This window comes from Apodemus sylvaticus, chromosome 20 (genome assembly GCF_947179515.1).
Source record: "Apodemus sylvaticus chromosome 20, mApoSyl1.1, whole genome shotgun sequence".
Taxonomy (NCBI): domain Eukaryota; kingdom Metazoa; phylum Chordata; class Mammalia; order Rodentia; family Muridae; genus Apodemus; species Apodemus sylvaticus.
The window spans coordinates 57,188,885-57,216,794 of NC_067491.1; the positions used below are offsets into that span (position 1 = coordinate 57,188,885).

General features: G+C 42.5%; 2 pseudogenes; both read right to left on the reverse strand.

The window, feature by feature from the left end:
- Nucleotides 1-580: 580 nt before the first annotated feature.
- LOC127671151 (peptidyl-prolyl cis-trans isomerase FKBP3-like) lies at nt 581-1,248 on the reverse strand (annotated as a pseudogene).
- A 12,701-nt stretch (nt 1,249-13,949) lies between these two features.
- On the reverse strand, nt 13,950-23,390 carry LOC127670612 (leucine-rich repeat-containing protein 58-like; annotated as a pseudogene).
- Between the last annotated feature and the right edge of the window lie 4,520 nt (nt 23,391-27,910).

Consider the following 27,910-nt stretch of genomic DNA (forward strand, 5'->3'; position numbering starts at 1 on the left):
TTTTGTTCAGATTCCTGGGATCTCTAATATCTAGTATCTTGTCCACTGTACACTGGGATAGCTGGATATCTTCCTTCCTGATTGTGTGCCTCTAATTTCCTTCCCTTGCTTATTACCTCAGCTGCACTTTGAGAACAGTGAAGATAGCAAGTGCTATTGACAGTGTTTGGGAGCCCCAGGTGTCTCTGTCCCATTACTGAATTCAGAGGGGTTGATTGATTTAATCTTTAATCCATATCAGATCATGTTGGCTGAGGGTTACTCACATATATCTTTTCACTAGGCTGAAGTATTGTCCCTGTGGTTCTACATTCTCCTAAGACTTTTATCATGAGGGCATAACGTATTTATCAAATACATTTTCTGCATCTAGCTCTCTTGAATACTTTACATGACTGTAGGAATATGTCTGAGACTTAAGGGGAGTTACAGGGAATTATGTTTCTCAAAAGTTGAGATCAAGTAAACAAACTTTAACTCTTTAAATTTTCCTGTTGACTCTTCCCTCACGATAGTAACAAGCTCCAATTGGCCACATTAGGTTTTTATCCTTGCTGACGTCCGATCTGAAGTACCGGTTTCAGTCAATATCTACTAGTTCCACTTCAAAAGTGAGCTTGGAGTTTGGTGGAATTCTGGCATCGGGCTGTCCTTTCTTTCTGAAGGCCCATTCTGGTTCAATCTCCAGTCGAGCCTTTTCTTCTTTATTCATAGTCAAGAGTGCTCCATCCCATCTTCTCTTAACCTTGCCTACTCCAACCTTAAAATTTAAAAGGCTTGACATTTTTCTTCTTTGACCTTGTTTGAATATTAGGATCAAAAACAGTTCCATCTGGGAGTGTCCCCATTTACCAGCAGTGAACAACATCTCGCTTTTTAGGAATGTTGGTTTTTATCTCCTTTTTTTTTTTTTAGAAGATTTTGTATATTTTGGTGGACCCTCGAGAGTCTCCTCAGACTTGGATTCTTTGGGTTTATCGTCACCAAGCTTCACGTTTCTCACCTGTTCAGATGCTTTACTTCCGGTTTCAGCAATCTTGAGACACTTTCAAAAAGATGGTTATAGGCACTAACCAAATGGTCCTCATTAGCAGTCGTAGTTACATTTTTTTATGTTTCCGAGTAATTTATGCTCTGTGAGAAACGAATCTGAACCGGGATCCTGCAGAAACTTGATGATGTCCTTCCTTCTTGGGCAGCTGCTCCCTGCTCCACGGTCCATGCACGCTGCGGAACAGCCTCGGCCATCTTCCCCCGCTGCTGCCACTGCACTGTTTGCAAGTGTGTTGTGGAATATTTTTTAGTATTGTATCTTCTTTCTTAATTTCCTCCTTTTCATTTTTTTCTTTCCTCCTCCTCCTCACCCTTCCTCTTCCTCCTCCTCTTCGTCCTCCTCCTCCCCTTCCTCCTCCCCTTCCTCCTCCCCTTCCTCCTCCCTTTCCTCCTTCCCTTCCTCCTCCCCTTCCTCCTCCTCCCCTTCCTCCTCCTCCTCTTCCTCCTCCTCTTCCTCCTCCTCTTCCTCCTCTTCCCCCCTCCTCCAATCACATTGTGCCTAATGGCGGCTGCCCTGAGGACTGTATAAAGGCCTGCTGGGTGGGTTGCACTTGGTCGTTCTCTCTCCATGTGCAGGGTGACCCATTATGTTAGAATGACAAATTCCTCTTGTTTTTTACATCGATTCCTGACTCTGAGTTGTTTATTTAGGACATCCTGGTAAGCTAAGGCTCACCAGAGACTTACAGAACAACTAAGTTTGAATTTTTTTTCCTCAAATTTTCAGGTTTCATTAAATTAAAACATTTGTTTTACTGATTTCTTTTATTAATGTTAGCACTTATAGGTATCTATTTCCCTCATAAGACTACTTTAAGCATGTGACACTGATTATGTAATGTTGGAATTTTACGGGTTCACATTTTGAAAGTCTTTATTTTCTTAATTGACATAATTATTCAGTAATGCTTTTTTTTAATTTCCAGGTGTTTGTACATTTCTTAGGGATTTATTTGTTGTTAATTGTAAGCTTTATTACATTCTGCTCAGATTGTAGTGCCTGAGTTGTTATCGTTCCCTGTCCCCATTCGATGAGGTTACAGCTGAGAAGCTGCCAAGTCCACTGGACATCCTTTTCTGCCTCAGCCTGTGACAACCGCGAGGTACGTCAGCAGGAGCCACCACTGCGGTGCGCTTACTCTCCACCCTCTTCCTGCCATCAACATGAGGTGCTACCACAGGGGCTGCCATGGGGCAGTGTCCTTTCCACCCGTCCTGAAGAGCTCCATGACTGAGCCCTAGAACCTATGCCTATGGCCTGAAAGGACTTCCCAGCCTGGCCAATGGAGCATATGTGGAAGAAACAGGGTGAAACAAATAAATACAAACACCAAAAAATAAAACTGAGTAATCACTAAGCAAAAAACCCACCAGTTCCTGAGGGGAAAAAAAAACACACCAAACTCTGAGCTCCAGAAGATCAGGACATGACATTCCAGCAATCTTCACCTATTTCTAAGGGAAATATCTTCCATTAGAAATCTGTGCCCGCTAAGAATCCAGGACAAGCTTTGATTGCTTGGTCTTGGAGCAGAGAGCCCCTCTCCTGGATGCTTCCTCACCCCCAAATCTCCGAAGTGAAGTTTGTTGTACTTTTATACATCTGGTTGGAAACACACACTCAAATGTGTGCACATACACACACACACACACACAAGAGAGAGAGAGAGAGAGAGAGAGAGAGAGAGAGAGAGAGAGAGAGAGAGATTCTCTTGTCCCCACCCCATCTAAAACATTCCTTTTGACATGAGACTAAAACCCTAGTGGGGGAACCACAACATTCCCTCCAAACCCCTCATGCCATGAATCTAAATAAAGCTCTCCCTCCCCTAAGGTGTCTCTTGTCCAGTGCTTGCTCTCAGTGAAATGAACAGTAACAGACAGAGCACCTTGTAAGGAGTGAGAAAAATCACTGTGGATTGTGCCAGCTCTGATTGGTCACTAATGCTCTGATGACACAGAGAGCCATTGTGAGGAATGACCAAGAGCTGATCATATAATGCACTGTCTGGGCTGTTTTGTGTCCTTCTGTGCAGAGAGCTGTTTGGTGGTGAACTGCAGGACTCGGTGGTTGGATCAGATTTGGACATCGGTGATTGTTTGGATTTTGACATTGAACATCGGCTACATGTCCATAGACTGAGTTCTTTCCTGCTGTTTCCATAAACTCAGAGGTTTGGGTTTCTGTTTATGTGACTTCATTCATTTGGGAGCTTTGTTTACAGCTTTGCCTTCTTGTTGTTTGCTTGTTCGTTTAATTATTTTCATTTTGCTTTCTGGATTAACATCCATGTGTTTTCCTTCCTTTCCCCTCCTTTCTCCTTCCTTTCTTCCTTTCTCTTTCCTTCTTCAGTTTGTTTTATTGTTCCTGGGAGACTGGGTTTCTTTGTACGGCCTTGCCCAACCTGTAACTTTCTGTGTAGACCAGGGTAGCCTCAAAGATCTGCCTGCCTCCGGAGTGCTGGGATGAAATGTGGGAAGAAACCGGAGTAGTGTCCCTCCCTGGCCAACAACCATATTTGTTTTCCTAACTTCTCTTTTGACTTTGTCACCGTCTGTTACTCTCTAGCTCATCCTGCCTCTTATCCTCCAGTCCCCTCAGAGTTCCCCTTGCCTTTAATTCAACTTCAAACCACCAGTATCCTGCATATAAGGAAAAATTGTGGTATATATCTCTGTTGGACTAAGATGTTCTGTATAACAGAGTGACCTCAACATCCATTCCAGAAAAATACTGACAAATTATCATTCTTATTCATAGGTGCTGTGTGACTTTGCCCCATCCCGTGTAGATACTGTATCTACTGGTGCAAGTTGCATCCCACGCATTTCTGGGTAAAGCTATCTTGATGTTCAAGTGTGGCCTTTAGCTCAGTCCTTCATGATGGACGTCTTGGGTAAGCTTGTCAATGTTCTGCTCCTTTGAAATGGGGATCCTTGTTCTCCTGGCTAAAATGTTGTCTTCCATCCCCCTTGCTCTCTTTCTGCTCTGAGCCTTCTTCCTTCTTTCCATCCTCTGTGTTTGTCTTTGCTTTGTTCTGGTTTCCCTGTGTCCTTAGGCAGAGGCAGACTCGTCTATGGAGGATCTGTGTCTCTTAATCTCAGAATCTCTCCTAGTAACCTCTCTTAGAAGGAATTCTGATCTGTTTTCCCTGCCATCTTTGCTTGCTGTAGCTCCTGGTGACCAAGAGAAGGGAAGTGCGATGTCGGGGGACATCGAGGCCAGTTGTCATGAAGGGAACACCCTGGCACAGCATTACTATATCCTAGGCACCCTAGATAAAGGGTCGTTTGCAGAAGTCAAAGTGGCTCTCCACCTTATGACCCAGACCATGGTAGCCATCAAGATATTGAAAAGGGGCACAAATATAGACTTCCTGGTCATCTCTGAGATAGATCTTGTGAAATCCCTGAACCATAGTCACATAATACAGTTGTTCCAGATATTCGAGACAAGGCACAAAACGTACCTGGTGATGGAATATGCAGCCCGGGGATCCCTGCTGAAACACATCAACAAGTGTGGGCGTCTGGACGAGGAAGAGGCACGTAGGATATTTACAGAACTCTCTTTGGCCGTCAACTATATCCACAGTCAGAATATTATCCACCAAGACATCAAGGCCGAGAACATCCTATTGGATTGGGAGTGGCATGTGAAACTGACTGACTTTGGCTTAGGCAAAAGACTGGCCTCTGGGGAAATGTTCAAAGGATTTTGTGGCATACCACAATATTGTGCTCCTGAACAGTTTGATCACAAGCAATATGATGGCCTCCCAACTGACATCTGGAGTCTCGGTGTAGTATTATACTATTTAGTTCTTGGCCACCTTCCCTTCCGAGAGACAGTGCACTCCAAGATAAAGCATCTGATCCTAGCCCGGAGCTGTTGGATCCCGTATCACCTGTCTCCAGAGCTTCGAGACCTATTAAAGAGATTAATGACTATAGACCCCATAATGATGCCATCCATTAAAGAAATATTGGTACACCCGTGGCTGTGCCATGATCAAGACCCATTGAGATCTTCAGAGGAAATCCCTAGAGAACCAGAATCCAAACTCGCTTTTGACATGTTTCTTATGGGGTACAACATTAAAGAGCTCAGGGAGGCTTTGAGGGAACAGAAGTACAATCATGATATGGCGACTTATTTGATTATAAAAAAGAAGTATACCAGGCAGCCCCAATTTTATCACGATGGGGGGCAGGGTAGGAGTCTGGACCCTACAAAAGCCCCCAACTCTCCCTGGCCTGTAAGGAAGGGAACCAGTGCCCGTACTCTTTCCACCTTCACTTTGCCCACTCTCTCTGAGCTGCCCGGATGTGGAAGGAAAGGCTGTAGGAGGAGGCATAATGTACCTCCCAGCCTTTCTTCCCTTCAGAGTAGCTTTCTGGAGAACACCTCCCCACTCCAGGGGCTTATGCCTCATGTTGGAAAGAGCACATTCAGAGAGAAGGAGAGAAGCATCAATTCCACAAAATCATCATCAAGAAAAAGAAAGGCAACAACAACAACGCTAACCTCATCATCAGGAGCCCCATGGTCACTTTTCATATCCACACAATCCTCAACCTTTGAAAACACGCAAGATATGGCCCAAGAGAGCTCCAGTGCTACAGACACAAGTAGCAGCATGTCCTCCTGGGAGTCCAGAACCAGCAGCCCTTCCCCCAGTGAGGAGAACCAGGAAGAGAATATAGGCATCGAATCCTTACAAGACACTAGCTCATCCTCAAGGGAAACAGTCCATCAGGAGCAGCTCCGAAGGAGGTCCCAGGGTATGCCCAGAGTCCCACTGAGAAATCGGGCCTGGAGGAGCCTGAAGAAGAGGATTTCCAAAGCCTTAAGGAACTTGTGTTGCTGCCTCCCAGTGAAAAATAACAAGGTCATGGCAGCCAATGAAGAGTGCTTCAGAGACACAGGCTGAAACCAGTAGGTGGGGTGTGATTAGAAAGGATGCACTCTCTAGTTTCTCCTTCCCTTAACATATTCCAGCATGCACACTAAGGGTGTTGGTGACATTGGGTTTATCATGCCAGAGAGAAAAGTCCCATCCTGTTCTTCCTCCTCCTAAGACTACACCTTTCCTCAAAACTTGAGCAACATGTAGACAGCAGAGGATAGTGGCCTAATGCTAGGCAAGGATGCTGGAAATGTGTGAAGGGATCAATGGAGCACTTGGGCGGAATCAGTCTGAGGTCCCATGCCATCACAGGGCCAGCACAGCCAAGCATAAGTCCTGCAGATTTCTAAGATTTCTTCTGTCTGTTTCAAGGGCTATCAGAGGCCCTGTGGTCCCTGGAGGATGATACCAGAGAGTGGAGAGGAGTCTGCTGAGGATGCAGACAGGAGCAGGGAGGACAGAGCCAGACAGGAATTTCAGGTGGCTGTATGGCAGAGAGAAGATCTTTCTATAGTGCAGGCTTAAATTACAGGCAAAATGTTATTTTCCCCTGAATTCTGAAGGAAGATTCTGAGAAGTTCTGAATGATTTTCCTCCTGTCCCCTGTAGGGAGTTCCACACTGGGCAGCAGTCCCAGGATAGCTGTGGCCCAGTGAGTTAATCTTCACAGCACTCAGAAGCCCCTGGAAGAAACATCCATGGAGTGCTAGTGGTTACCAAGGATACTGAGAAGAAACACCAGACTTCAGAGAACCTTCATGCACAGTGAGAATGTCAGCTCAGCAGCCTGTCTCCAGGTGTACTTGTGAGCTGAGGAGAGAGTGGTCCTGGAGGCAGAGGAAGGAACCCAGAAGACCTGACCTGTTGCATGTTTCCAACAGATATGTCTGATATTGTAAGAGGAGGTAACAGAACTGCGAAGCCATGAGTGTCCATTGGAGTCCAGAAGTGAATACAGAGTGGGTGGAGATGGTTCAGACCCACAGCTCTGATGCAGAGCAGAGCATCCTGATTACTGCATAGTCACACTGAGAGAGATCCTGAAGCCCTCACAAAACCACCAGCTCTAGTCTCTGATTGTGTATGTTGCACTCAAATTTGAGCCATTTGATGAGTATTCTTTACATCTGGTTGGACACACAACACACCCACACAACACACACACACAGAGAAACACAAAGAGGCACAGTCAGCACTAATGCTGTTTCCTTGAAGTGGAGAGAGCCCACGTTACAAACAAGGTAATTTCATAGTTTGAGTGACTCTGCCTTCTGTAACCTTTCCCCAAATCAATTTTCTCTTGTCTCCACTCCCTTCGGACAAAGTAACTCCCTATTCTCATCCTTTCTGGGAGTCATGGGAAGTGAGCATGGGCATTGTTCCCCACTTTGGCCCAGGGTACACAGCCATGTGCAAGGTGAGGCTTACCTATGCACCATCTTTTGAGGAGATCCAAGGTGAGATCTGAAGTGCTTGACATTTGACTCCAGAGAAGGTGCTGGTAAAAAGCATTGCAGTGGGGTGGGGGTGGGGTTGGGGGGCAATGTTGATGGTAAAACAGATGAGTCCCCCTGACAAGACATTGTAAGTTTTCCTTTGGGTGGCCCATGGTGACTTGCCCCATTCCCACCAAGTATAAAGACAAAGAGAACTTCAAATGTGTTAAAGAGGAACTCAACCCCTCTGTCCCCTGACACCACTCTGTATTACAAACTATTTGGTGTATATTGATCAGTTTCCCTTAGAGCTGTCTCCTGGCATGATCATGTCCTTGCTACTTCTGCCATACTGCTGCTGCTACTGCTACTGCTGCTGCTCCTGCTCCTGCTGCTCCTGCTGCTCCTGCTTCTGCTGTGTGTGCTGCTGCTTCATTCTCATGTCCATTGCAGGCAGGGAAAGGCCAGATGCTTCTGGAGCCAATCAGTGAGCATTCCAAAGCCTGATGCTCTGGAAACTGCAGAAAACACCAGTGACATCACTCAACACAGAACAAGGTTTGCAGCCAGCCTCACCTGTAGGGACCTGGGAATTGTCGCCTTTTTCATCACAGACAACCTGGGGGGAAGAGGGGCACATGGCATTTTCCTGGCTCAGGCCATTGGGAGTGGGTAGTTATTTACAAGGGATGCACAATTGGACTTTTTGTAATTCTTAGCAAATCCTTTTTTATTCAGGTCTTCTTGATAGAAGAGGCACCTGTTCATTGATACAGAGGTAGGGCAAAGCCAGTCCCACAAGTGGGTGGGCTAAGAACAAGAAAAGAAAGATGTGTTCTGATTCCAGGAACATCTGGCACCTTAGCCTTACCACGGTTGTAAGGGAACACTATCTGAGACATCTTGAAGAATTTCCTCACTGGGAACAGTTCCTGTCTGTTCTGGCAAGAGCCAAGTGACTGGGGCAAGGCACTTCTCAAATTCCGTCCTTCCATCACCTCCATTCTTGTGTGTATGGGGGCAAAGAGAGATAACTGGGTGCTCTTTGGGTTGGCACTACCCACAGCAGTGACATCAACACATGTGTGCAGAACTGATCAATTTTCAAAGGACCCAGAGTGTGGAATCTGTATGGTTGTTGATTTTAGGTATTGTGTGTCTGGGTGAAGACCCAGGATGCGGACAGAGAGCCTGGTACCATGCTGTGCCAGCAACAGAAGTGTTACCAAGAAGAGTCGCCCCCCCACACACACATGGCAACCTTGAATAAACCTCTGTATCTGCAAAAGAAGGATGATTATTTTCTTTTCAAAAGAAAGTTCAGCTGCCCAATGCCACCAGTCACCATTCTACTGGGCTTGGTGAACAGAACCTGGGTAATTGATGATAATCTACCACATTCATGGCTTGAAGTACATCTCTGAATTCTTCCTGCTACACACTGGCTCATTCCCATTCTTAAGCCAACATCATTTTAGCATCAGGTGTTTGGTCCCTCTATCCAATATTTTCCTCCTTTTGTAGCTTCCTTTTCTCAGAATATTACACTCTCTTTTTACCTATCTTGATATAAATGTCAGGATTTCTTGGCCCTTTCTTTCTCTGAAGCAGGTTGCTAATGTGAAGCGCAGGCTAATCAACTCACATTTTTTTTCTAGGTCCTTTGTGTTGTGGTGACAGGTTTGTATCTATTGCATTTTTAGGCATTCTTCTTCCTTGACTTGTGTCTTGAGCAAGCATTTCACGGGTTCAAGCCCTTATCATAACCCCAGGTATTGAGACCTTCACAAACATTTACTGTGACTAGAATTTTTCTCTACTTGTTTTTACATTGCCTGTTGACTTCAGTACCTTAAAGAGTTGATGGCTTGAAGATGTTCTCAGAAGCCATCTTTGATGTGGAGGAACTTTCTGGCAGTGTCTGTCACACAGCCAGTATATGTTTCTTCCATTGGAACAATAGGCGGGGGCCCTGTCAAGCACATCCTCCAGAGTGATCTCAACAAGCAAGGCACTTTTATTCAGAGGCCCCTCTATGTACTCCAGTTAAGGGTGTGCAACCTGGGCGTGGTAGGATGGAAAGTTCATTCATGACACGACTGTTAAAAGGTTCTTCAGTGGATATAGTATGTTCATCTAGGGAGTATGTCCATGGGATGGACTAGTAATTGTATGTCCTAGCCATAGGTCTAGGCAGAAAATTCAAAAGCTGCTGGCAGAAGATTGTGGGCCCCTGTCGTAGGGGAATATATGGTACAACAATAAGGTGAAACTTTATTTGAACAAATAGTCCCCCATAGGGTCATGGGAGGGGCTGCTGATAGAAGTGGGTGTCCTGTTCCCAAAATAAGCTCTAGAGAACCTCTGTTCCTGCTACTCATGACAATGGCCCAGTGGAATTGAACCTTCCCTAAAGGGAAGAAGTTTGAGCTCCCGGAATACTGCTAATGTCATGTGATATCATTGATTCATTCGTGACAATCTTGATAGAAGCCTGACACCTGTTCATTATATACTTGGCACCTAGGATACTAGATCCGTCTTGGGGTGGATCAGTGTGTGCATCTGCTAGGTACAAATGCTTAAAATAGTAAAAAGTATGATAATGCCCCATAGATACTGATCTGCTTTGTACACAGCCTAAGACCCAGCTCCATGGAATTGTGTCTTCTATGAGGTCACTTAGGGGATAGGCTGTGGATATTTTATCCGACATGGAAGTACAATATGGTGGTCCCTGGCTATTGCTCCCTCCTGGAACATGCCCTTTCTTTGCCTCTCCTAGGTGTTGTCCTGTTACAGTGTCACTCTGCAGTCCCATCCCTGGTCACTGCTTTTCCCTTGAGGAACAGTATGTGGCTGCTTGCGCACTAGCCCTGCCTTGTAATAAAAATGGGCTGGGTCCTCTCGACACTGGACACTTAAGAGGTCATTGCGTGTCCTCCTGGTTACTAATATTACAAAGCATTCACTATTTGATTCTAGAGGCTACTTGACCAGTCTTTGTGCAATAAATATATGGCCTCTATCCCATGAGTTTGGGCTGACCAAAGGAACTTGAGTTGCCCTTAGGTCCAGTATGCATTCAGTGTTTAAGATACCAAGCATCTGAGTGTGTGTAGCATTTACTTGCAGCCTAGGTTTTGGGTCTGTCCTAGAGTGGCCTTTCGTGGCATAAATACTAGGTTTGCCCTAGTATTTATGTAAATCTGGGTCTTGAGACCGTCTGAAGACCAGCATGATGATGGGGCACTCAGATCTGGGTCTTGCTTCCACTTAGCAGAGAACTGGGCTCACTTGTGGAGCTGTATGCAAGATGTCCTCTTAGGTACTGGAGACCTGGTGTGTGTGTGTGTGTGTGTGTGTGTGTGTGTGTGTGTGTGTGTGTTTGAGTACCTTCCTTTGGTTTTTCTCCTGTGCAACTTCTTATTTGCTGTGTTTTCTTTGGTGTTGTTAACCTGCTCAGAATGGAATTTTCCTTCTAGTATCTTCTTTGGGCTGGATTTGTAGATGTTATTTAGTGTTTTTCCCACAGAATATCTTATTTTCTCCATCTCTGTTGATTGAGAGGTTTGCTGGATATCATAGTCTGGAATGACATATCTGGTGTCTTAAAGTGTGTAAGTCAGCTTTCTAGGTCTTTCTGGGTTTTAGAGTATCTGTTGAGAATTCTGTTGAAATTTAAACACATTTGCCTTCATATGTTACTTTCCGTCTTTCCCTTTCTGCTTTAAATATTTTTGCTATATATAGTTTTTAATAATATATATACATATATACATATATAATATATACATAAATACCTATACATATATATTTGATTATCTTTTGGTGGAAGATCTTTTCTGGCTCAATCTATGTGGTGTTTTGTAAGCTACATGTACATTTATAGATATCTCTTTAATTTAGGGAAATTTTCCTCTATAATTTTATTGAAGTTATTTCCTGATCCTTTGACCTGGGAATATTTTTTCTATTGCTATTATTCTGAGGTTTTCTCTTTTCTTTCTTTTTAATTTTTTTAAAAAAATTTACATTCCATATTTTATTCCCCCCCATCCACCCTCCCGACTATTCCACATCCCACCTCCTCCCTACCCCCTCTGTCCACAGGATTTTCCAAACTCCCACCCCACCCCACCTGACCTCTAAACTTCCTTGGGCCTCCAGTCTCTTGAGGGTTAAGTGCATCATCTCTGATTGAACACAGATCCAGCATTCCTCTGCTGTACATATGTTGGGAGCCTCATATCAACTGATGTATGCTGCCTGTTTGGTGGTCCAGTGTTTGAGAGAGTTCAGGCGTCCAAGTTAATTGAGACTGCTGATCCTCCTACAGAGTTGCCCTCCTCCTCCGCCCTAATTCAACCACAGGAGTATTGTTTTCCTTGAATTTTGTTGCTGTTCTGATCTTCTGTCCTGGGTTGCCTGCAGTTTTGGTGATCAGTCAGACTTCAGGTCCAGTGTGGACTCTTTTCTAAGATTTTTTGGCCTGGACAATCTCTTGGATTTGCATTTGGGGAACCACCATCACCTCTTGATCCCTAGAACTGGCATAACCACTGGGAATGTAAAGATCTTCTAAAAACATTGTAGTGTCTAATATGGTTGCCCAGAAGATGGGGTGTAGTTTATGGCTTTTGGGTACACTTTAAGAGGAGCTAGTATGCAGGGGACCATGTCTTACTTTGGGTCCCTAGTGCCCACGTGGCCTCTGGGAAAGCTTCCAGAGTCATGGAACAGAATATAGAACCCAGAGCATTGGGTGCCTTTTGGTGATGTTAGGCCTACTTTAAAGGGAAATTGTGGGCATTAGGTGTGGTCTTACATAGGGTCCCTAGCACTTAAATGGCTTCTGGGAAGGCAACCAGAACTCAACAAGTCTTCTGAAGAAAAACATTTAATTGGGGCTTGCTTATAGTTCAGTGTTATAGTCTATTATCATCATATTGGGAAGCATGGTGGAATAAAGGTAGACATAATGTTGAAGAGATAGGTAAGAGTTCTACAACTGAATTGGCAAGCTCTTGAGAAAGAGACATTGGACCTGGCTTGAGCATTTGGAAATTCAAGGCCCATTCCCAGTGACACAATTCCTCCAACAGGGCCACACTTACTCCAACAAGGCCACACCTCCTAAAAGTGTCACTCCCTGTGCCACTTTAGGGCCATTTTCACTCAAACTACTACATTCTACTCCATTGCATCAATAATCCATCATCATCATGCAAAAATCATTTAGTCTTACTTAGAATGTCCCCATTGTCTATCACAGGAACAGCTTTGTTTGAAAGCAAAGTCTTGTCTGAGTCTCATGCAATCTCACTGTAATCCCCTGTAAAATCACAACGAAGAAGCAAGTCACATACTTTCAAAAAATAATGGCAGGGGATATATACATTACCATTCCCAAAGGGTATAAAGAGGATGTAATGAGGAAATACTGGGCCAAGGGAGACTAAAAACCAGCTGAACAGACTCCAAACTCTGCATCTTCATGTATGATGTCAAAACACTCTTCAGATCTCCAACTCCTTTCATACTTGTTGAGTGCAACACACTATTTTTCTTGGGGTGATTCGGCCCTGTGTTAGAAGCTTTCCTCAGCAGATATCCCAGGGCTCTGGCATCTCTAACATCTTGGGGTCTCCAAGGCAATCCAGGCTTCACCTTCACAGATTCATGCAATGGCCTCTCTTGATCTCTATGCAGGGACACCCCTAACACCTCTGAGAATTCTCTTCAACATGGAGGGAGATTTCACAACCTCTTTCTTGTAACCTTGATTCTGACATGACCACAAGGCCAAGGCTGCCAAGTTTTGTTACTTGTTGTGCTGGAAAATAAAACCCTTATTAAAACATTCTTATTTTTCAAATACATTTTTCACCAGCTTTCTGTTTTCAATGGTTTTCTTCAGTGCCTAAGGTTGAACGGCTTAGAAATTGCTCTGAAAAAACATGGTGGCCTTGAACTCTGAAGTCTACTTGTCTCTGCCTCCCTAGTGCTAGTATTAAAGTATGAATCAGGCCTTTTCATGAGGTGGAAGCTTGGCTGGGTCTTGTCTTACCTTGATGTCAACCATTCCTTGTATTTCATCTAGCATCAGACACTTCTTTACATTTTTTAAAATGTCCTTGAGTACAGGATTTAGTTGCTTTAAATGTCCTGGTGCTCTCTCTTTCAGACTGTACATTTTGTATTTTTCCTAGTTCAGATTGTTCCTTTTCATTATAAAACTGCATAAGCCAGACCAAAAAGAACAACATGACACAGTCAATGCTAGGCTGCTTTAAGTGTCCTCTGTCAAAACTTTTAATGCATATTATGTTCAATCTAGCCTCAGATTGATCTTAACATAATTGTAGAAAGCAGCAATGCTCTTAGCCAAAATATCACAAGAATATTTTTCTAGGCACCATACTAATAATATTCTCCCCTGAATCTTCTATAGCTGAGACCTCACAGTTTAAATAACCCCAAGCATCACTGTCTTCCATGGTCCTACTACTATAACTCAATAAACCCTGCTTGAATTGTCCATCTGCACTTAAGTTCGAAGTCTGAAAGCCTTCTGTATTCTTCCAGATGAAAGCATGGTCCGGCCGATCTTGGCAACACCACAGGCCATGGCACCAGTTTCCATCTTAGTGTTTGATTGCTGTGAAGAGGAACCATAACCATTGCAACTCTTAAAATGGAGAATACTGAATTGGGGCTGGGTTGTATTTCAGAGGTGAAATACAACCATTATTATGACAGGAGACATGGTGGCATACAGTCAGACATGGTACTGCAGAGTTAACTGAGAAATCTACATCTGGATTGGAAGGGAGAAGGAAGAGAGAGGGACCCTGAGCCTGGGTTGAGCATTTGAAACCTCGAGGCCCACCCTCAGTGACATACATCCTCCAACATGTCCTATGTGCTCCAGCAAAGTCACACCACTTAATCGTGCCAATCTCTGCGAGTGTATGGGAGGCGTTTTCATTCAAACCACCACAATCCTTTTTTAGAAAAGTAATTTTTGTCTTCTTCCTCCTCTTCATCCTCATCCTCGTTTTCCTTCTCTTCCTCTTTCTATCTTTCTGCTACCAACCAAAGATTATGAATGCATTTTTGTGTAGTCCGGCCTTTTCCACAGTTATCTTTAGCCTTACATAGACTGCCTACACGACTGCCTGGTGACCGCCACTGTGACAGGAGTGGCTTTCTTTGTCCTCTTCATTCCCTTGTGTTGGCTCCTACCGTTTACTGCTAGCCTGTCATGGTTTTCTCTCAATACTTGAAAAAAAGTTCAAGAGCTTCATTCAAGAGTTTTACAATATTATTTTATTCATTTAACTAAAACCTCAAGAAAAAAGAAACTCGGATATTGCTAGTAACACCATTAAAGCATTAGCCTAAGTAAGCCTTGTTTCCATGTCCTTCATTTATATAAAAAAGAATCCTTGACCTATTGTGATCATTTATTATCAAACTCTGTCAAGTAAATGTCTCTACATGTGAAAAGATACCAAACCCTTGACATGTTATTTTTACAAACACTCATCATTACTGTATTAGCAAAAGTACATACTATTTACATTTTTTTACATTTAGTTGTGCGTGCGTGTGTTTCCGCGCGCGCACGCGCGCACAAGTATGTGCATGCTTATATGAGGTTCATGTGCAATGAGTGTTGCCAGGAGTCCTGAAGAGCATATCTGATCTCTCAAACTGATGTCACAGGTGGTTGTGAGTCAACATGTGTTGCTTAGACCCAAACCAGGACTTTCTTAATACCAGGAAGCACTGTGCCATCTGTCTATCACTATTGTCTTACTGAGGGTGGTAGAGCTTCAAATTTATATATATATATATATATATATTGCTTGCACATGTTATTTACACAAATTGGAGAGCGTTACTTATGAGAAATCCATGTGTGTATCTACTGAAATTTAACTATAACAACCCTTCTACTTCTTTCTTCCGACCCTGTCCACATCCGTAGAAGGGCCCTGTCATTTTTTTAAAAATACATCAGTATCAATTTTCCAATGTATATGATTTATCACAAGAGTTTATATTTTAACTCTTATGGTTCATAAGTTTGTGGTGGTGTACCATTTTAGGACAGCAAAATAAAAACTTTCCAATACAGGAAACAATGAAAACCTTAAGAATACATGCAACTCAACTGACCTTGTATAAAGCCATGCATTTGTCAGTGCTCCCCCAATCATAAGGATTCTTGACTGTATAAAAGATTCTTTTTCCTATAAAGACATTCAACTATGAATGAAAAGATTAATATGAAAAGACAAAGTTAGTACCACCTATAATATCATGACAATTTATACCAAATTGGCTGTCCTTTGAAGCAAAAGAAAATAGTTACTTGTGTTATGCCATGCAGAGAGAAACAGCAAGTTCTTTTTCCTTTTGCCAATTCCATAAGAATTAGCTCCTCTTGGCACAAAACTCTAAATGGAAATTATGACTTGAGTCCTTATAAGATGGCGCAGACCTTGTAAAGGAGATGCTTTGGTGTCCAGGTGGTCACAAAAGAGACTGAAATAAAAACAAGCTCTCCCAGGACCTGCTATGGAGGTGTAAGTCATGGCTCAAAGCACTGTGCCTGTGGTAAACTCATTGGAGGGAGGTTACATTTAGGTATTCTAATGAAGAACCAGGCATGACAAGTTCCCTTGTTCTTGTCCATATAATGCTCTCTGTACAGCCCTGAATGTCAGCCTAGGATTCTGGCTCTGTAGCTGTTGGAGATATGCTGTGACAACAGTCTTTATCTCCAAGGGCTTGTGTGTCAACATTAGCATAGGATTCCAAACCAGTCAGTTTATGGGATAATCCATAACAAGCATGCCCTGATGTTTCAAACCTTTCTGAGTATAAAGATTCCAACAAGGTAACGCCAGAAGAAAGTGCAGACCATGCATCCATCATGTGTTTAGCTGCTTAACTGTACCTCAGCACTCACTAAGCAACACTGTGGGAGGCTTACAATTTGTTTTCTCTGCGTGATTGCCAGTATTTCACCTTCTGTCACACAGAAACAAATTCCCTCTTCCCTAGAACCCAACCAGCTCTGCAACTGATACACTCAGACTTCTGCAGGACCTTGAAACACAGAGCTCTTCCTGACGGAGCAGATGCCAGGTCTCCATTCACACCTTGTTCACTGCAGAACCTTAAAACCCACACCGTTCTAATAGGACATGAAATTCATTCCAACTCACTTTGTGTCTTCAGAAATTCGCCTTCATAATCCCCATCTTCTGCTTAGAAAACGAAGGCTCCCTTTGCCCTTCTGCCACCTCCAGCTAGAGTGCGTTTCTGTCAGCAGTGATGGCAGAAGTCTTTGCAACTGCCTCCTGTAAAGTAGCTATGGACAGAAATATGTACCATGAGCTATTCTGTCCTGCAACCAGGGTGCAAGGTCTCTGGTGAAGTATTTAGCAGGGCATAGCATGAGGACAGGACACAAAGACCTCTGGGTGGACCAGTTAACTGGGTGTAGCACAAAGGAGCAAAGGCCTCTGGGTAAAACAGTTGGTAGGTGTTTCTGTTTCTTGGTCGTGGAGATTTCTGGGAGGATCTCAGCAGTTGGTCTCTGTGGGCTTTTTGCCAAAGGTAAGAAGGGATTAAATATAAGGATTAAAAATATTTAACTGCATCCTTAATACAAGTACTCATTGTCTGGGTCTTTCAGTTTTGTATGTACCAGAACTTCAGGCATTTGTCACATTGATTTAAAAAAAAACCTATCTTCATTAATTTCCCACATGTACACATTACAGTTAGATAAGGTTCATTTATTTCTCCTGCCTCCAACTGCAAAATGGCGTTTTGTTGTTAACCAGGTGAAGTGAATGCTATCCCCTGTGTCTTATTGCATCTTCAATTAGCCACAACTTTGCCCTACTGATTTTTACTAGAAATACGTTGGATCTCTTTGAAGTAGGTTACCTATGTTTTATAGATGTTATTTCCTGAAAGATATTGCCATATCTTTTTTAATGTCTGAATATTTATTTATTTATTTTTACTGAATATAGTCTTCATTTACTTTTCTTTTTTTCTTTTTTTTTTAATTTAATATTTTTATTTTCTATATTCTTTGTTTACATTTCAAATGATTTCCCCTTTCCCAGATCCCCCCTCCCCATATGTCCCATAAATCTTTTCTCTTCACCCATTCTCCAATCACCTTCCTCCTTTTTCTCTGTCCTTATATTCCCCTCCAATGCTGGATCAATCCTTTCCAGGATCAGTACCCTCTCTATACTTCTTCATGGGAGTCATTTGTTATGCGATTTGTGCCTTCCAAATTCAGAGCTTCTGGGCTAATTAATATCCACTTATCAGAAATTGCATTCCATGTGTATTCTTTTGTGATTGGGTTACCTCACTTAGGATATTTTCCAGATCAAACTATTTGCCTAAGAATTCATTGTTTCTAATTGCTGAGCAGTATTCCATTGTGTAAATATACCACATTTTCTGTATCCATTCTTCCTTTGAGGGACATCTAGGTTCTTTCCAGGTTCTGGCTATTATAAATAAGGCTGCTATGAACATAATGGAGCATGTGTCTTTATTGCATGCTGGGGAATCCTTTGGGTATATGCCCAGGTTATAAAATCAACTCAAGCAAATCAGTAGCCTTCCTATACTCAAAGGATAAACAGGCTGAGAAAGAAATTAGGGAACTGACACCCTTCACAATAGCCACAAACAGTATAAAGTACCTTGGGGTGACTCTTACCAAACATGTGAAAGATCTGTATGACAAGAACTTCAAGACTCTGAAGAAGGAAATGGAAGAAGACCTTGTCTCCTTGTACTAAGCTCAACTCCAAATGGATCAAGGACCTCCACATAAAGCCAGACACTCTGAAGCTAATAGAAAAGAAACTGGGGAAGACTCTTGAGGACATCGGTACAGGGGGAAAGTTCCTGAACAGAACACCAGTAGCGTATGCTCTAAGATCAAGAATTGACAAATGGGACCTCATAAAATTACAAAGATTCTGTAAAGCAAAGGACACCATCAAAAGGACAAATCGGCAACCAACAAATTGGGAAAAGATCTTCACCAACCCTACATCAGATAGAGGGCTAATATCTAGTATATACAAAGAACTCAAGAAGTTAGACCCCATAAAACCAAATAACCCTATTAAAAAAAGGAGTCCAGAGTTGAATTCTCACCTGAAGAACTTCGGATGGCAGAGAAACATCTTAAAAAATGCTCAAATTCATGAGTCATCAGAGAAATGCAAATCAAAACAACCCTGAGATTTCACCTTACACCAGTCAGAATGGCTAAGATTAAAAACTCAGGAGACAGCAGGTGTTGGTGAGGATGTGGAGAAAGAGGAACACTCCTCCACTGCTGGTGGCGTTGCAAATTGGTGCAACCACTCTGAAAATCAGTCTGGCAGTTCCTCAGAAACCTGGGCATGTCACTTCCGAAAGATCCTGCTATACCACTCCTGGGCATATACCCAGAGGATTCCCCAGCATGTAATAAGGACATATGTTCCACTATGTTCATAGCAGCCCTATTTATAATAGCCAGAAGCTGGAAAGAACCCAGGTATCCCTGAACAGAAGAATGGATGCAAAAAATGTGGTATATATACACAATGGGGTACTATTCAGCCATTAGAAACAATGAATTCATGAAATTCTTAGGCAAATGGATGGAGCTAGAGAACATCACACTAAGTGAGGTAACCCAGTCTCAAAAGATCAGTCATGGTATGCACTCACTAATAAGTGGATATTAGCCTGGATAACTGGAATACCCAAAACATATTCCACACATCAAATGAGGTACAAGAACGGAGGAGTGGCCACTGGTTCTGGAAAGACTCAGTGTAGCAGTATAAGGCAAAACCAGAACAGGGAAATGGGAAGGGGTGGGTGGGAGAACAGGGGAGGGAAGGAGGCTTATGTGACTTTTGGGGAGTGGGGGACCAGAAAAGAGGAAATCATTTGAAATATAAATAAAAAATATATCGAGTAAAATAAAAATAAAAATAAAGAAATGTAATATGCAAGGATTCTGCATACAGTTGGCTTCTAAGAAAGTACTCTTCAAGAGATCACCTGATGCCACACTGCAATCTGAAACTGCTTTTGGCACTTACCAAGTAGACTTCCTGTTATAGGTTGGTTAAGGATCAGCAGTGACAGTTTCATGCCTTTTAATGTTAGCTTATACTTTTAGTATTTTATTCCTAATCAACTAGTTAGTAAAATTTATTAATTTCCAATGACAACACTTTGTGTTACTATTTTTCTTCCCCACCTTAGGGATACAATGTATTTAATGTTCTCTCAATGCTTTCTTCGGTGTTCAGTGGTTGCTGGCTCTGTGAACTCCTCTACTGAGGACCAACATAATAGGCTCTGCTTCACTCTGACTTATGTAGTTGTAGTTTTTCTTTTAAATGTAGAGGAAGTCTTGGCTTAGTAAACAAGAGGAACAAAGGAGACACACGTGGTGGTTAAAATCAGCCCCCTTCCACCTTGAGACAAGTTTTCATGTATGTAGCCCAGGCTGGCCTCAAATTTACTATGGAGCCTAGGTCAACTCTGAAGTCCTGTTCTTCTGCCTCTACCTCCCAAGTGAAGATCTGAAGGTGTGCACAACTATGCCCGACTTTTCCTCATTTAGTCCGATGTTGTAAAGAAGGTTCTTAGACTACTTAGCAGTTCTTAGACTACTTGTCATCTAGATTTTTGGGGGGTCCAAACCTATTATTCTGCCTCTTGGTGAATACACAGATCAAGACTTTAGCCTCTCATTAAGTGTAAAAGACATTTACTTAGAAGAGATCATTGCAGTTAACACAAAGTTAAGATGGCCATGGAAGCAGATGGTGGTGTACACCTATAATATCAGCAACTAGGGAGGCGGAGGACCCCTAGAATTGCCACCTGGAAGATGTCCCATCTGGGAGTTCTTCCAGGGAGATCTCTTAGTTCCAGGCCAGTCCATTCTACAGAGTTCCAGGCCCTCAGAACTCAGGTATTATGTATACAATTATTCAGCTAGTTAAAGTATATTTCCAAGTGTTTTGCACAGTGTCAGGTTGTAGGTTACGCTGAAATAATTTCTATAATAAGCTTCCGTAATCTTGCTAAGATTAAGGAATTGCTAGTTTATATAAAGTTAGTAACAATCACACAAGACGAGAGCTGGTTTAAATATATTAAAAGTTATAGGCTTACTGTCCAGTTAGTTGTCTCGAAAGGCTTTCAACAGTCCAGGGGTAACACAAGGAGAAGGTTCATTTTATTTGTGTATAGTGTTCAGCATAAACCAGCCCTGGTAAGAGGACTGTGATGCCTTCTTTAATCAACTCAGCTATCCGAGGTTGTTCTTGCTGATTGCAAACATGACTGCTCTTCAGAATGAACCATGCTGTTAGTGTTTCTTCAAAGACTTACATGAAAATTGTGGTCAGTCAGCTTAATTTTGAACTGCCATTGATAATAAATTACACTCAAAGAATCTAAACTCGGGACCGGACTCACTCCTGCCAAATGTGAAGATAAAATGCAAAACCTTTCTTTCACACCATGGCAAAGTCTTACATGGACATTCAAGATGAAAAACGCTCAGGTCTCCAATCAACTTCAAGGCCCGGTTTCTTTTTAAGTCACTTCTGCTCAGTGTTTTATCAATACCCACTGCTCCCCAACCATGAAGAACTTTCTGCATTCTGTGTGCACTGGCTTCATCTTCTGAGTCAGACTCACTCTGGAATGTGGAGTTGTGTGAGGCAGAGTGCAGTGGGAGGAGCATTCTGGAGCACGCAGTGCATGAGGGAAGACGGTACTTCCCACAGAAACCCACAAACTTTTTTTTTTCGATATATTTTTATTTACATTTCAAATGATTTCCCCTTTTCTGGCCTCCCACTCCCTGAAAGTCCCATAAGCCCCCTTCCCTCCCCGTTTTCTCCCATCCACCCCTTCCCACTTCCCTGTTCTGGTCTTGCCCTATACTGCTACACTGAGTCTATACTCCAGAACCAGGGGCCACTCCTCCCTCTTTCTTGTACCTCATTTGATGTGTGGATTATGTTTTGGGTATTCCAATTTGCTAGGTTAATAACAACTTATTAGTGAGTGCATACCATGATTCATCTTTTGAGACTGGGTTACCTCACTTAGTATGATGTTCTCCAGCTCCATCCATTTGCCTAAGAATTTCATGAATTCATTGTTTCTAATGGCTGAATAGCACTCCATTGTGTATATATACCACATTTTTTTTGCATCCATTCTTCTGTTGAGGGATACCTGAATTCTTTCCAGCTTCTGGATATTATAAATAGGGCTGCTATGAACATAGTGGAGCATGTATCCTTTTTTTTTTTTTGGTATTCTTTTTTTTTTATTCGATATAATTTATTTACATTTCAAATGATTTCCCTATTCTTGCCCCCCCCCACTCCCCGAAAGTCCCGTAAGCCCCCTTCTCTTCCCCTGTCCTCCCACCCACCCCTTCCCACTTCCCCGTTCTGGTTTTGCCGAATACTGTTTCACTGAGTCTTTCCAGAACCAGGGGCCACTCCTCCTTTCTTCTTGTACCTCATTTGATGTGTGGATTATGTTTTGGGTATTCCAGTTTTCTAGGTTAATATCCACTTATTAGTGAGTGCATACCATGATTCACCTTTTGAGTCTGGGTTACCTCACTTAGTATGATATTCTCTAGCTCTATCCATTTGCCTAAGAATTTCATGAATTCATTGTTTCTAATGGCTGAATAGTACTCCATTGTGTAGATATACCACATTTTTTGCATCCACTCTTCTGTTGAGGGATACCTGGGTTCTTTCCAGCATCTGGCAATTATAAATAGGGCTGCTATGAACATAGTAGAACATGTATCCTTATTACATGGTGGGGAGTCTTCTGGGTATATGCCCAGGAGTGGTATAGCGGGATCTTCTGGAAGTGAGGTGCCCAGTTTTCGGAGGAACCGCCAGACTGATTTCCAGAGTCGTTGTACCAATTTGCAACCCCACCAGCAGTGGAGGAGTGTTCCTCTTTCTCCACACCCTCTCCAACACCTGCTGTCTCCTGAATTTTTAATCTTAGCCATTCTGACTGGTGTAAGATGAAATCTTAGGGAGAAACCCACAAACTTAATTTGTCTGACACAACAGTCAAAATAGACTCCACCGCACTTTGGGTTTTGGACAATTGTAGGCTGAACCCAAGTATCTATGAAGATTCCCAGGAATTCCATTGTGTGTGTAAGAAATACTTCGGATCTTAATGGTCCTTGAGGCTAATTCCAGAAGAGCTGTATGGTCATGTTATATCTCTAACAAAACAACCAACCAATGGGTTTCCTCATAAACTCAACATTTCCAGGGAATAAGATTACGGATCTCTCGAGGCAGGTATGTCACCAAGTTATGAAAACTGAGGATCGAAGCGAATGCAACTGTGATTGCTGAGTAGGCACACTTTGGATCTTGTCACGCAGCACCTTGTAACTCAGAGAAGGCAGATTTGCTAATTCTTCTGGTGGGATTTCTTCAATGACGTTTACTCCAAGGTATAAACTCTGCAAGTTCTCCATCTCTGCCAGGATGCTCTGCAGCTAATTGCTACCCAGCCCAGGCTGAAGGTCTGAAGCACATGCAACTCCAGCATCAAGGCAGGCAGCTCCTGGAAGCTGTTGCCACTGAGGTTGAGCACCTGGAGGCTGCAGCAGAGCAGCGACTGGGCCAGGCAGGCCCTTGGGCTGCGAGCCTGGGCCTCCCAGCAGGTTGTTCCTGGCCAGCAGCTTGCATGGGCCTCTCAGTGTCAGCAGCTCAGGTCCCAGCGCTGCAAGCTCATTGCCACTCAGGTCCAGGAGCCAAAGGTGGAAGCCACAGCCCAGCGCGCCTGTGGCAGCGACCAGCAGCAGCCAAAGCAGCTCCTCCTGCAAGCCACGCCACTCCTCAGTCATGCATCCAGCTCAGACTCCAGGGCTTCCGCCCCACACGCTGTGGATGGACCAGTTGAGTTTGGCCTCCCTGAGCCCTGTCTCCTCCATCCAGCGGGATCCTAGGAAGCCTGATGAGGCAGTGCATCCCGGAACCTGAAGGGTTTGTTCCACCCCATCAGAAGTGGTACAGCACGGCCCTGCCCAGTCTCTCACCCCTGATGCCAGCCGAGTCAAGTCTCAACCTTCTTCTTTACTCTTTGTCTAATATCCACTTACAAGTAAGAATATACAGTTGTAGATTTGGTTTATTGCTAATATTATCTTAATGGGGTTCCCAAATTATAGGAGAATTTGCAGGTCTAAGTGTGAGGCACTGTCCTTCCTCCCAGATTGTGCTAAATGCTAAATAAATTTGCTGGTAGCAAATGACTGGGAAGGGAGACAGAGGTGGGACTTTAGATTTCTCAGACAGTAGATCACTGAAAGAAGGAAGTTTTAGAATTACCATGCTTGGGAAGCAGAGGATGGAAAGGTCTCCCATTCTCATGGATTGATAGGTTTAATACAATGAAATGGTTATCTTACTAAAAGAAATCTACTGAATCAATGCAATCCCCATCAAAATAGCAACACAATAATTTATTGACATGGACAGAGCAATTCTCAGTTTCACATGGAAAAACAAAAAACCAGGATGAACGAAACAATTCTGAACAAGACTTCTGGAAGAATCACCATCCCTGACCTCAAGCTGTACTACAGAGCAACAGTGATATAAATTGCGTGATAGTGGACACGGACAGTCAGGTTAATCAACCGAATAGAATCAAAGACCCAGAATTAAACCCACACACCTGTGGACACTTGTCTTTTGATAAAGAAGCCAAAACCATACAACCAAAATTATAGCATCTTCAAATCAGACTGGCACTTAGCACCTCATTTTAAAACAGCAGTGGATTAAGTAAGGGATTGCTTGCTAGAACCCTTCCCCTCATGTCCAGATGCCTCTTGCTTGTTTGGCTAGGGGGAGATTTGGAGCAATAAACGTCTATTGAACCAGAAGAAGAGAGGCAAATTTGCAGAAAATCTTTTTACATAAGTAAACATGGATAAACTCACATAAAATTATATATGGATTCATGCTTACACCTTCATATATCTCCATTAAAACCAGTTGGGCCAAACTACATCCTTATCTCATAATTACACACACACACACACACACACACACACACACACACACACACACACACACATCTATACTTACAAATGCATTTAGAGCAAAAGATCAAACACCAGTGCAGAATGAATGAGTTCATTCTGGATGAAAAATGAGCTCCAATCTTTATTGCATAGGGAAAGAAAAGCTTCTTCAAGTTTGTTGCTAAATGAATTTAACCCAAGTTCATAGCAGAAAGCTTTGTCCTCTTTAGTAAGACTAAGCTTGCCTTGCTATTAAGAAAAGACCTGTTCTGTCCTGTGGTAAGGAGGGTCCTACCTGCTCCTTCCACTCTGTAGTTTCTTCTTTTTGCCTCTTTCTCTCTGCATTGTGCATATTGCTGTTATTTTATAAAGTTGCCTTATATTTAAGATATTAAACTCTGCATTCTCCTTCTAATCTTGGTCCCTCCTCCTGCTCTGATGTAACAATGCTCTTACTTTCAATGTGTTTGTTACTTTTTATTTCACTCACTTTTTTATTAGATATTTTCTTTATTCACATTTCAAATGTTATCCCCTTTCCTCATTTCCCCTCCAAAAACCCCTATCCCATCCCTCCTCCACCTGCTTACTACCCCACCCACACCCGCTTCCCTATCCTGGCGTTCCCTGTCACTGGGACGTGGAGCCTTCACAGGACCCAGGGCCTCTCCTCTCATTGAGGTCTGACAGGGCCATCCCCTTCAACATATGTGGCTGGAGCCATGGGTTCCTCCATGTGTTCTCTTTGTTTGGTGGTTTAGTCCCTGGGAGTTCTGGGGGTGCTGGTTGGTTCATATTTTTGCTCCTCCTACGAGGCTGCAAGATCCTTCTGCTCCCTGGGTCCTTTCTCTAGCTCCTCCATTGGGGACCCTCTGCTTAGTTCATTAGTTGGCTGTGAGTATGCACTTCTGTATTTGTCAGGCACCAACAGAGCCTCTCAGGAGACAGCCATATCATCTTCCTCTCAGGAAGCACTTGCTGACATCCACAATAGTGTCTGGGTTTGGTGACTGTATGAGGGATGGATCCCCAGGGGGGGGCAGTATCTGGATGGCCTTCCCTTCAGGCTCTGCTCCACATTTTGTCTCTGTATCTGCTCCTGTGGGTATTTAGTTCCCTCTTCTAAGAAGTACTGAAGTCTTCCTTCTTCTTGAGCTTCATTTGCTCTATGAATTCTATCTTGGGTGTTCCAAGCTTCTGGGCTAATATCCACTTTTTAGTGAGTGCATGCCTTGTGTGCTCTTTTGTGACTGGGTTACCTCACTCAGGATGATATTTTCTAGTTCCACCCATTTGCATAAGAATTCAATGAATTTGTTGTTTTTAATAACTGAGTAGTACTCCCTTAAGCCAATATCATCTAAAAATAGTGATATTCTGATATCTTCCATTCCAATTTATTTGCCTTTACCTTCTTTTGTTGTCTAATTGCTTTTGCTAGGTCTTTGAGTACTATATTGAACAGGTAGGGAGAGAATGGACAGCCTTGTCTAGTTCTTGATTTTAGAGGGGTTGCTTCAAGTTTCTCTCCATTTAGTTTGATGTTGGCTACTGCTTTGCTGTGTATTTCTTTTCTATTATCAGGTATGGTCCTTGAATTTATGATCTTTGCAAGACTTTTATCATAAAGGGTATTGAATTTTGTCATATACTTTCTCTGCATCTAATGAAATGGTCATGTGATTTTTTTCTTTGACTTTTTTTTATATAGTGGATTATGTGTATCATGAAGGGGTGATGGATTTTGTCAAATACTTTCTCAGTATCTAATGAAGTGATAATGTGTTTTTTTTTTCCTTTGAGTTCCTTCATATAGTGGATTACATTGATAGATTTCTGTATATTGAACCATCCCTGTATCCCTGTGACGAAGCCTACTTGATCATGGTGGATGACTGCTTTGATGTTTACTTGGATTCTATAAGGAAAACTCCAACACAAGGAAGGTACCTTCACCAATAAGAAAAGAAGATAAGAGTTATCTCAGAACAAAATAATCAAAAGGAGAGAATCACATGCATATAATGCCATCTACAACAACAAACATAACAGGAACTAAAATATTCCATCATTAGTATTTCTCAACATCAACAGGCTCAATTCCCCAATAAACAGACATATGCTAACAGACTGGACATGCAAAAAGGATCTAGCATTTTGCTGCATATCAGAAACACACCCCCAATGACAAAGGTAAACATTACCTCAGAGTTAAAGGCTTGAAGCAAGTCTTCCAAGCAAACAGTCCCAAAAAACTAGCAGGAGTTGTCATTCTAATAGCTAATAGACTTTCAACCAAAAATTTTCAAGGGAGATGGCAAACGACACTTCATATTAATCAAAGGAAAAATCAACCAAGAGAAAGTCTCAATTCTGAACATCTGTGCCACAAATGTAAGGGTATCCACATTCATAAGGGGTGACGTTAATGAAGCTGAAAACACACCTTGAATCATACACAGTAATAGTGGAAGACCTCAACACCCCACTCTCACCAAAGAACAGGTCATTGAAACAGAAACTAAACAGAGACACAGTGATACTAATAGAGGTTATGACTCAAATGCATCTAACAAATATATAGAGAACATTTTACACTAAAACAAAAGAATATACCTTCTTCTCCATACCTTATATTATCTTTTCTAAAATTAGCCATATAATCGGTTGCATAACAAGCTTCAACAGGTACAAGAAGATTGAAATAATCCTGTGCATTTTATGAGATTATCACAGATTAAGGCTAGATTTCAAAAACAACACAAAACTCCCAGAAAACCCATGTACTTATGGAAATTGAACAACTCTCTATTAATGATAACTTCATCAGGGAAGAATTAAAGAAAGAAATGAATAACATTTTAGAATTCAATGAAAATGAAGGCACAACAACCAAAACTTATGAGACAGTGAAAGCAGGGCAAAGAGGAAAATTCATAGCACTTAGGGCCCTAGTAAAGAAACTGGAGAGATCTTACACTAACACACTAACACACTAACAGCACACCTGAAAGCCCCACAACATAAAGAAACAAACACACCCAAGAGGAGGAGAGGGTAAGAAATTGTCAAGCTCAGAACCAAAATCAAAAAAGTAGAAACAAAGAGAATAATACAAATAAAGAAACCAAAAGCTGTTCCTTTAAAAAAATCAACATTATAGATAAACCCCCTAGCCAAACTAACTAAAGGGCCCAGAGACAGAATCTAAATGAACAAAATCAGAAATTAAAAAGGGGACATAACGACAGAAGCCGAAAAATGAAAAACAAATTCATATCTTTGTACAAAAGCCTATACTCAACAAAACTGGAAAATCTAAATGAAATGGATGA